Source organism: Osmia bicornis, chromosome 2, assembly GCF_907164935.1.
Source record: "Osmia bicornis bicornis chromosome 2, iOsmBic2.1, whole genome shotgun sequence".
In the NCBI taxonomy this organism is placed as follows: domain Eukaryota; kingdom Metazoa; phylum Arthropoda; class Insecta; order Hymenoptera; family Megachilidae; genus Osmia; species Osmia bicornis.
Genome location: NC_060217.1, coordinates 5573959 through 5586044, shown reverse-complemented (window position 1 = coordinate 5586044; position 12086 = coordinate 5573959). Strand labels below are relative to the sequence as shown.

Below are 12086 nucleotides of genomic sequence, written 5' to 3'. Positions count from 1 at the left end.
AAAACCGAGACAACGTTTATAGCCATCGAGCTTATCTTTCATTATACTGGATGTTCGTGCTTTGATAGTTAGTTTAGGTATCGGGTGAAAATTAGGTGGTAATGAAAGAATTTTAGTGTTGATAATAAACGGAATTTTAAGACCATATGTACTTTTAATTTCAATACCATGTTTATCAGAATAAATTGAAGAATTAATTAACACATTAATTGCCACAGTATTATTATCCATATTTAGTACAATACTTCATTTTTTAAATATAATGCTTCAATTTTCTTTTTCAATATTGTTCTACTGGCTTCATTTCATAATTATTTACATGATCAAATTAAACTTCTCTTGAATATTGATGATCGTCATGGTAGCCAAGATACCAATGGAATTTCAAGACTATACATATATACTTTTAATTTTAATAACATATTTATCAGTATAAATTGGAGAGTTAATTATCATGTTAATTACCCATATTTAATACAACTATAATATCAAATATGATTTTTTCAATATTCTATTTCAATATTGTCCTACTGATTTCATTTCTTAATTAGCTACATGATCAAATTAAAATTGTCTTGAATATTGATGACCATCGTGGTAGCCAAGGTGTTAAACAATTTATGGTACCGGTTCAGTCGATTTCCCACGAACTAAATCTCCAAGTCAGAAAGAAAAAAAAATCGCTAACAAATCGCAGGAAACGAACAACTCCCACCCGCATAGAGGCGTTACTTCCATTTTATCGAACGCATCGCTGTTCCGTGATAAATGATTGCACGTTCGCGGGACAGCTCGCGCGAAATTCCCAAGTGTCAACAAGGCGAAGGAAAACGACGTCTACAGCGAATTACATCGCGTCCTTAAGTGTACCGTGGCTCACGAGATCGAATAGCCCCGCGACACGCAAGCCTCGCCCAGACCGGAAGTCGTGCGTTGTACCACGATAGCGGACAAATAAGCCGTTTAACTCGCTCGGGCCTAGTCAAGACTTTGATTTGCGACGCTTTCCTTTCCTCTCAAATGTACCTTCGTGCCTTCTTCGAGCGGAAGATGATTCGTGGAAAAATTTCAAACAATCGTACGCCGATGGCCGGGCAGGAAAGTCGGTTCGTGTGGTTGCTTAATTATCGTATATCATTACGATAAAACCGCTGGTAACCTGGTGACACGCGAGGCGCAGACGTTTCGTATCGTTTCGAGCGGAAACGCGTTGACGTAGCAGCGTCACAGTCGATAAATATCAAAGCGCGTGCACCACTTTCTCGCGTATCCGCTGCGGAGAAACTCGAGATCGCGCCGCGGTTGAATAATTATTTCGACGGCCACGGGGGATTGCATTTCAACGCGGTACCAGCGTTCGTGAATCTTACTCGTATTCTTATTATTTCTTTCATGACAATTGCTAACGTGCTTCTCCTTACGATGACTTACAAAGACTATCGTTTCAAAACTGCGCATACCTCAATACAAAAATACCCGAAAAATCTCACGAATCGTTAACGAAGAAGCTCCTTGGCATTTATCTGAAACTTCTTAAAAGTCCAAGCGACCTGTACGTGCTCCATCAGCGAATAACGTGAATTGGTCAGATAAGAGGAACGTTCGAGGCATCCTCGATTCGAGCGAATATGAAATTCGTTCTTTATCTATCTCGCGAGCGGCAGCGACGATAAACATTATCGAGGAGCAAAACCGTGTCCACGGATCTGCTTAAATTTCAAGATTCCGCTTTCGCGTCGACGTGGCGGGGATCGGGAAAAAAAAGGAAAGAATCGTCGGGTGCAATTCTTTAAAGTCGCCAGGGACGGCCGAATTCCGCGGAGCTTTCTACCGCGTTACGCTGGCAAAAAATTCCGGACCCAACGCGCTCGATAACCCGGCCCGTTGTAAATTTGTCGCGGAACATGTACGTACACGCTCGTTACGACTGTGTCCCCTTGCGCATACGCGAAAAAGCGGTCTCCTCTTAAATCCTGCGACCCGCTATCAGATACGACGATCGTTTATTCGTCGACGATTATTAGCGCGGGCACCGAAGAAAGCGTTCAAACTGTTGGTTAAACGATCGTTAAAACAAGTACGCCCCACCTCTCTCGATCCGTATAATAAGTTACGAGGAGTATGTTATTTTTGTGAATTAAGCAATTTTAATAATTGATGCTGTTACCGAGCACTCGTGAAATACGGTCATTTCGCAGGTACCTTCCGAGCTGGTCCTACAGCAACGGACACTGTCTCATAAAGCAAATAAAGATGTTTCTAATAATTACACACCTTGCAGCTTCACTGACAAACTACTTTCTTGTGTTTTTTTTTCTTCGTAAGGTACTTACTAATTACGACCGCTTTCTTCGCGACACAGTTACATTGAATTTATTACTTTCTTAATAATTTAACCAGTATTCGTATCACTTTGATCGGTAAGAAATTTTTATATCTATATCATCTACCACTTACAATATTAGATTTTTAATTTCGTCGCTAAATTTCTTATGATTCAACTAATAAATATCCCGATGCAATGATCAAAGAATTCGTAAAGAATCCGGCGTTTCCCGTTTCTAATTTTCCCAACGCACGGTTTCACGGCTCGAAAACAGCACGATATTGCCCCATACGAAACCGCGGCATTATATCATTCGCAATTACGGCCGCGTAATTATAATTCGCCGGTCGGCGAACGGTGGACAGGGTAATAAATTAATGCCCGGACCCGACCGAGCGGGACTGTCGTTTACAAGGTTCAACGATCGTGTCCCGAAACTCAATAATTCCCGATAAGATCTCGCGACTGCGAAAGAGACGCGGCCTCGTCCAGGATGCATGGGGAACAGTAGACGATGGGGCGTAGCTGTCGAAATCGTCGTATGTAATTTGCGGCGAACCTGTACACACAGAAGGCTTTCGATACACGGCGAACGGTCCCGATCGGTGGAATTATACGCTGGAACATCCCCTTCTTTCCTCCTCGTTCCGCCATCGTATCGGATCGTTAAAAGGACAAGACGGGAGTCGAAACAAATTTCTTCGTCGTCCATTTGCGACAATAAATTCGTTCGCGTCGCATAAAGTAAGGCGCGTGTACAAGGGGTGAGGGCGACGTTAAGCGTCGCGCCAGCGAACATATTAAGGGGATCGGTTTTTTTTTTTTAAGACCTCGCGGCGGGCGATCTTTCGCGAGCCACCTTTCCAACGCGCGAATCTTTTCGAACACGCGGTCACCGCGAACCGGTTCACTTAACTGCACCCGTAACACGTATGCGCGCCGGCAAACATCTTATTTATCTGGCATTGCCGGTTAATTGCGCTGCTAACCGCCGATAATATTAATATTTCCCTCCCATTTCTCTGTATCTTTCTCTCTCTCTCTCTCTGAATCTTGCCTCCAATTTAAACGCCCAACCTTTTAGGCTCGCAAGGATTTTCTTGTTAAACCCGAGACCCTGTTTGTAATCAGGATTGTATCTTAAAATTAACTTGTACAACTTAAGATAACAGCATTTTCGGTTGTTTCTTCTTTTGGTATTTTGCTTGGGAGAACAGTGATAAATTTATGAAAGAGCATGGTAAAAAAAAAGAATGTAAGTTATTACAGGAGAAAATTAATGACGTGTCAATATTTCGAAGCTCATCGGTCGGCTAAGCGTGAAGAGGACAATCTTGTAAATTTCTTCATGAACTGAAAACGCGTTCCGCTGTTCGATGTTCCTTTTTTACTTTCTCGGAAGAAAGAGCGGTCCCAGATTACGGATCGACGCGCAGGGAATCATTATTCACGAGAAAAAAGAAACGGTCGATGATAATTGACTTATCGGGACTTCATTTTTTTTACACGGCGAAAATATAGTGCGAGAAACGAGTCACATCGAGGATCCTTTTCTTTTTTCTCTTGTTCGATGGTTGATCGATCGTTATATTCCGTGGGACCGTGCGAATTGCAGTATCGAAGGACGATCCGTGAAATTAGCCCCCCCTCCCCCCGTGTAATGTAAAGATACGACGCGGTTATTTCGTTGCTCAAATTACGCTCTCTCCGTATAGTAATTGTCGATATTACTTTAAAGAGCATCCCGGTCACCGACTTTAATAATCATTCACCGCGACCGTACAGACAGTTAATACGCGACGTAATGTCGTGAAATTAGCTTTGCATTAATGAGCGTCACGGGTTTGCCCTGCGAACACGCACCAACGGAACAGCGCAGAGAAATCGGATGGTAAAATCGGAAGTGTAACGGTGAAAGATCGTGGAATTATTAAAGAGACGTTTAACGCGTTCGCTGTTACAGTGAAAATGACCAGATGTGGCAAATTATGATAACGATTACTACGGATAATAATGTAAAATTAACACGTTCGGTGTCGCGGCGAGAATGGACGTGTGCAATGATATATTGAGAATAATTATTAACATTTTGACAGCCACATGTTTTATGGAATCGTTGGTTCTCATAATTTCACGTTTCTTTTTAAATAAAAACGAATATCATTGAGAAAATTACGTTTAAACGTTTCTGTAATGTACACCACAAAATGGCCAGCTTTCAAATTATAATTAAACAGAAACAGCAGTTCATAGAAGTATCGCTATTGTAGTATTGAAGTACGTGAAAGAAGAACCGAAGATTGTAATGGAGAACTTTAAATCAGTGTAGTTATATATGGACGCACGATGAACTTTTTGATAATGCAAACGTAATTCCCTTTCGCCACGGCTACGCAAGCACCACTGTGCACCAGATCCAATTATACAATCCAAGAAATCAATTAACGTCGAGGAGAAGTAACGAATGCCGATTGCGGGCCGCGACGCCGCTTAGATTCGAATCGCTGATTCATTGCGGAGGCGCTAATTGATAGCAAAACTGTGGAAATGAATAACTGATCGTAATCAGCCTATTGCTACCATCGCATAATTCAATCTATAAACAATCTAACCAATATGTAAACTGATTAATAAGCAAATAAAAAGAATTACATTTAAAAATATATTTGATATCGTTAAGAATCCTAAGTTTCCTTTAAATTACGAAATCTTCCGTTTAATATACAGGAAGATGATTTCACGAATTTAATTTTCGCAATAATATTCTTGTCTCATAGTTTGCTCCATCGATAAGCTCGCGTTCATTTCTCGCGATGAAACGGTACCGGTCTTCAGGTTAAAAGAAACGCGACGAAATAGAATCTATGGAGGCTGTTAACGTTCCTCCTTTTCCGAAACCGGTACTAGAAGCCAGCTTCTGTTGCCGTACAAGACTTGCACCTGTACGCAAATCGGCCCTCTTATCTGTTATATTTCATCTGGTATTTTTCTGCTGGAAAGTCTGCCGTTTCGAAAGACAGGTCAGATCGGAGGGGCAGGCAAACGCGCTCGCGCGCCTCTATGGGACGTGTAAGATCCCGTTTAGCGATAAAACGAAATAACAAGTCGACAGAGAGTGGTAATCCGGTTAATCGATCGCTCGCAGATAATCGATAATGTCGGTAATCCATTCTAGGTGGTCCCAACGAGCACGTTGCGATCCGAGCTAAATGATGCGTGTAATGGCTGTCAACGGGTTGAACGGATTAGATGCCGCACATCTTCATTCGTTATTAATGTCCCCCATTGACTAATTAAAATATCTTTCATCATGAAACATTTTACTCTTCCGAAATAATGATTACAGTGTCTGATATTATTTTCGGAAAATCTAGAATAATTTTCAGGGTTTCTAAGTTTGATACTGTGTTTAAATAATATATCTTTCATTCGATCTGCAAGAACCTATTTAATATCACCTAAACAATAATATGAATTATCCTAAAGACAAGTTGTAAAAAAATCACGAACTAAGGAAGCACCCAAAGAACTCTTAAAGATAGATGTCATTTTCAAAAAGTAAAGAATGAGAATGCGTATCAGGATTTCTAAGTTTGATACTCTGTTTAAATAAAATATCTTTCATTAGATCCGCAAGAGCCTGGCAATATTACCTTAAAGAATAATATGAGTTATCCTAAAGACAAGTCTGCGGATGTAGAAATGCAGAAGGAGGAAGATAAAAGAATCACGAAGCAAAGAGGCACCCAAGGAACCCAGGAGGATATCAGTTGGGAGCCGTTGAAAGCCGAGGGAAGCAAGAACGTATGCCGGTGTACGGATCGGGCCAGTTGCGGCAAGAATCTTCTCTGTTCCGATCGATCGTTAGAGCGAGCCAACCGGCGCGGTTGTGTGCGAAACCGCCTCCGTTTCCCACAAGTGGCGCAGCGTCACACGAGCGGCCCGAAGCTCCTTATGGGGTTGCAGCACGGTCAATTTGCGTCTAGCACAAGTCACAGGGTGCCTTCGTGCGTCCGGAGCCGACGTCATAGCTGGCGCATAGAAATGTCAAGCAGGGTGAAGCGCGCGTAAAATAAGATGTAGCCTCGCTGATAACAAGCCTGCCCCTTTCGCCTCCCTTCGGCCCCGGCACCGACCCCGACCGACGCGATACCCGCAAGAGGAAAGGCAACACGAAAACAGGGATAGCTGCCGTTACGGGGAGGAGTCGAACGAGGGGAAGAGTCGATCTGATAGCGCGGCAAGCCGGGAGAGGAACCGCCACGTCCTTACAGGACCGCTTACACACGGTCTTACACTCTTTCCTACCGTGCTACCGTCTTTTACTCTCGTACAGTCTGTTTCAAATAAACTTCCTGTTCGAGCCTAATTATCAGACCGCGCATGCTTCTGCAAACGCATATTTATAAAAATAGGATCTAAGCAAAAACTTTGTATTTAAAAAGTTAGAAGTTCGTTGGAATTTTTATGTAAAATCTAGAGAAGAGATATTTTTGTTACCCTTTAGGTGAAACTAAAAAATGTTAAATAAATAGTACTTATTAAAATGTTGGTACCTTCATTTACAGTAAACAGACTGTCTTTAACCAATCTCTTCCTCCTCTTCCTCCTGTTGTTTCTTCTGTTCTGCCGTAACGTTCTCTTCGTCGAACAGGGTCGAGCTTGTAAATTTCTGCTCGCCTCTCTGATAAAGGTACAAAAGGGCCGCCGTTTCACCGATGCATTTGCATAATGCGTCGCGAGAGGAAAAGGTGCACGGCGTCGGCGCCGATGTGATGACTGATTTAAGGCGGGCGTACCGAGAGTCGTAATGATTCCTCTGGTTAAATGAAATCGAGAGAAAGCTGTACCGCGACACAGCCTCGAAGCCGATGCAAATTTCAAGCGGCGAGCAAGGCGTGCCTTGATCTTGTCCGTCAGGTATGCTTTGTAATCGTTTCCTGATGTCTTTACCATTGCGTTTCTTTCTCTCTGTTCAGATTCGATTTCCAATCGTCCTTGCACACCCGGTGGATCTACTTTGTTAACCGATAGTTAGCTGTCGCGATAGGTAAGATAGGAAAACAGGGACCATCCGAGCGATCGGCGTGTAGCAAGTTTTTAAAGGTCTTGCCGACGAAACCACCAAGAAGGAGGGACAGCAACTCGGTAATTCAGGCCGAGACGAAGTGGAGAACAGGCAGCGAGGAAAAGAAACGCCAAGCTGGAGGGGGCGAAAAGTTACGGCTGTCAGAGCGTCGGGATCGTTCGAGTGGAAACGGCTCTTCCGTAACAGTCAACCGGGGACTTTCTTCCCCCGATTCCATCGACGATATTCGCCAGTCGCCGCACGTTTCTTCCATTACCGGCACGCCGTAAATAAGATGCGACAACGCTGAGAAATTATCGCGGGCATCGTTCAATCGACGTTCTTTTGCCCCGGTGAAAAGCGACCATTCGGTCGTACATCACGGCCGACGATACTCCGGGCCCGACTTCGTTTGATAACGCTTCACCGTGCTCTTCTTATTTCGTTCTGTATCAAACAACCCGTGCTCCGTTACAAATTGCGAACGCTTATAACGCGTGTCGCTTATACGTCGCGACTTTCAGCGGACCGCAAACACAGAAGTCGCTATCTGACCGTTGATTTATTTCGATCAACGATCCACTTATTATACGGGGATTAATCGATGTTCCTTTTTGCGTTAAATGCGAGATGCTTCTTTAATACCGATTGATGAGCCCTGTTTCGGGTAGGTCTCCTTATTCCTTATCACATCAAAACGATATATGATGGATTTATACGACTTTCAATAAAAAATTATACTAATACCGTTTGATTGAATTATTATACTCGTCTCTGTGATAATTTAGCTAATTGTTGATCCTTTATTTTTTAGGGACAGCATGGTGATTTGAATGCACCTTAAATATTTTGGGATTTTGTTAATACAAAGTTAAGTTTACTATTTCCACTTATTTATATTCTTCTCAGCATTATGCACCCTGCATCCATTTAAACAAAACTGTGAACCTATATGATCGCGAGCAAATACAAGATTCGATATCAAATACTTCGCACCATCCTTGGAATATCAATGGACCGAGTTGCGCATCCTCTCGGAACCAGGATGCAGGTGGTATCTTCGAAACAGGAAAACGTGTCCGGAATCGCTCGGATGCACGTACGGTAAACCAATAGAGGGTTCAAGAATCTCGGATCGTCCGTGGAATATCGATTTTCTGAAGCCCGTGTCTTGTACAATTTGAAACGCAGCCGGGGTCAGACGGGATTACCTCGAAACCGAAAGGGTACGCGTTACACGTCGATCGCGAGAACTTTTCATCTGACCCAGCTGATAATGAATGCCGCGTAACTGGTTACGAATGGTCAAGCACACGTAACTCTTAGCCATTTTTACCCGTATCACGTGTGGTTACGCACTATCGTGCTTTATGATTATTAGAGGGCGTAGCTTGTTTACCATCCAGGCAAGATCCTTCGAGCAGAAAACGTCTGCTAGAAACGAACCGGTCGCGGGTTCCACCGACCGATTAGCACGTTGGAAAAAGGTTTGCAGTTGAATTAACCCTTCCGCGTAGTCCCAGTTGGCTTGACTACGATTCAAACGAATTACGTTTCTTTGCCTGGCCGTGTGCTTTTATTTTTCCCTCCACGTTCGTGGTTTGTATACTTTACGAGCAATTGCGACCAGGTTTCTCGTAATTTCTACACCGACCGATTGAAGAACTCGGTAATTTTATGCGCGTGTAATGTATCGTGCGGTTTTTACATGATTTCTTTCGGTTTTGAGGGACGAGCAAGGGTCGAAACGCTTTGATTCCTTCTTCTGTGCATAACTTTCAGTAATCCCCTTGATTCTGGTTAAATTAAGTAAAGTAAGAATTACGAGGATTCTCGTTATTCGTAAATCAGCTACGGTACCAAGCGCGAACACAATGAATCACCCGGCGGTAGTCGCGGTAGGGAATTATGCAAATAATTAATCCGACACGGCACAGGGGTTGCAGGGAAGGGTTTATCAGAATATGCTCTTAACTGCGGCGACATTTGAATGGGCATGTAAGACAGTCGTAACGTCGAATCGGCCGGCGAAACTGTCGGCGAAGCGGTTCGTGCTCGTAGAAAAGAGAAGGCGAGGGTGTTTTACGAGCAAAAGGGATCCGGTGTGCGTGTATTCTCTCTTTTTCCCCTCTCCCTTTCTTCTCTGTATCGGTTCCCTTCGAGGCTCGTTCCACGGCAGAAGCGGAGGCAATTCTCGTTAGTCGGCTTCTTCCAACTTCACGCACGCATTGTTAGATTAATTAATAGGATATAATGGGCGTTCTCGCCGCGATGCTTGTCTTCTTCCCTTTTCAAAGCCGACCCCGCGACGAACGTTCCCCTTCGGAGAGGGATGGAACTCCGTTCGTTCTGTAAAACGTCGATTCACGGGACCCTCGCTTCCGTTACGTTTCCTTTTTGCTTCTTCCTAGACTTCTACGGAATTCGAATAACCGTGGAAACGGATAGAGCGAGGCTGATTATGGAAATGCAAAGTACACCTTTCGTCCGATGCGAATTAAAATGAGCGTGGAACGATGAGTTAGATTAATCGCTGACCATTACACGATCCTATGTTTAAGTAATCTCAGAGATTGCGTTCTAGGCGAGATTTCACGATGAAATTACTTCTGTGCTCTTCGTTGCAATGATTACTCATTTATAAACAAACATATTATAGTGCCAAACTATTCAATCTTGGAACTTGTAGAAATTACCAGAAATTACTTTACTCTCACTTTTCTATAAAAAAGAATATTGGTCATTTTTTTTACAATTGTATCTCGAGGTGCTTTAGAGTCGGACGTGTGAATCGATCGATCAGGAGAATTATTCGAGCAGAAATCTCGATCAAGAAGGAAGTTTCAACGGGCCAGAGGTAGGGCAATATTTCGTGAAGATTTATTCCGTTCAGGTGGGCTATTGCGGACCATTAAGAGAGGCGAGAAGCCCGGCAAATGATAAATAGTGCGATTACTGGCCGGTCAGCTTGCAAACCTCCTGGCCACCGTATGCGAAACTGTCCAATCATCATCAGTCCAAAGAACCTCTTAAATTATTCTTTTGCGATGGTAATACGACGATACGGACATCTGTCTCTTGTACCGGAAATCGTCGATTTTCGAAAGGCTGTCGAATATCGTTCAGGTCAGAGTACAATTTACGATACCCACAGTGAGCTAATGTGCCTGGTGATGATAATTATTTGTATATTTCAAAAAATCTCCGATTAGTTTTAGTGTCCTTGATAATGGCCACCGTGGGAGGGCTTAACGCTTGTTAGACACCGGATTGTTCGTACCCACGCGAGTTTTGAAACGTAAACCAGAGCGATTTGCAGCGTGCCGGCATAATGAAGGAGGTTGCATGCAAGATCGTATTTATACACCCGGGGCGCTATACATCGCGCGTGCCAGCACTGGCACGAAATGCAACGCTCCGTTGATGGAGGTAGGCCGCATGTAAAACACCGTGTGGGATTTCATGGGATCTCAGGTTCACCTTGCTCGCTGAAACTGTCTCGTTCGTCGGCTTTCCTCCTTACCTTACTCTCTCCTTCGTCCTGCTCTCAGTCTTGTTTCAATGATCTTGATGATTGCATCGACACTTTCAGTAAGCGTTATCCCATTTAGCAATCACCGTGCCTCGCTGCTTCTGAATGTTTTCTTCTTTTAAAATTTACATCTGTAGCTTAAGCACTTTATCTTGATTTTGCAAAGTGTCAACAATTCAACGCGTCATTTATTACAGAGTAATTCGTGATTATTATTAATTGTTAGATCCTTGTGACTCGAGAAATTTCATAATTGCAAGAGGAACCAAGCGTGGAAACACGGGGGATGTATTCTTGACTCGTTTCACTTAAACCTCCGCCAGAGAAAACGGCCAACACTCGTGGCGCATATGTATATTAGATCAGGGATCGTGGTAAACGGGAATGAAACTGGCGATCGAAGATCCATGGAAAGGAGATTGCTTACCTCAATCGAAAACGATACCTACACGGATTACGTACGATCGAGATCGTAACTTCACCCCGAGGACTTTACTCGCATCGGAATCGGATCGTTTCAGAGTTTTCGATACCGTACGGCCTTCTACGCGTATTGAATTACCGTGCGTTTCGCGCTGCGTGTGCAATGAATGTTCGCGTATGAGAAAAATCGTGGAAAGTTATTCGCTTGTTCGATCGCGAGCTTGATAACGAGCTTTCCCTTAACACGTACTTCTAACACGGTGAATTCTTCCAACTCACGATCCACCTGATTCATTAATTAATTAATCCTTGATTACCCGCAAAAATTATTCATTTGTCAATTCGTCATTTGTAAAATTGTAAACAGTTATTTCTTAATTAACGATCAAATCTTGCGATTAGATTCCGAAAAATCGTTCGCGAGTGCAAATAAGCTGATAATAAAGACGTTTGCCGCGACGAGGACACGGTCGATCGCATTGAAATGCTAATATTAACGGCGTTTCAGTTAACAAACTGCGTAATTGTCGTTCCAAGCAGTGTCCGAGGCAATAGAATGTCGGCGCAGGACGTTAAGATTTCCCGAAGATGGCCGTCCTTCCGTCTATGGTTGCATTCGTTGCATGCTTCTTCCTCGAACTATGCAGCAAATCGACGCGATAATATCTGCATGTTCGAACAAGATGGAAATCCTTTGTGATTTCTTTTTTGTCCATATTAACACGGTCATTCGATTG

General features: G+C 43.3%; 1 protein-coding gene across 3 annotated transcripts in view; it reads right to left on the bottom strand.

Annotated features, from left to right (window-relative positions):
• Positions 1-12086, bottom strand: part of LOC114878768 (Krueppel-like factor 5) — a 245389-nt gene that overhangs the window by 47488 nt on the left and 185815 nt on the right. The window lies entirely within an intron of this gene.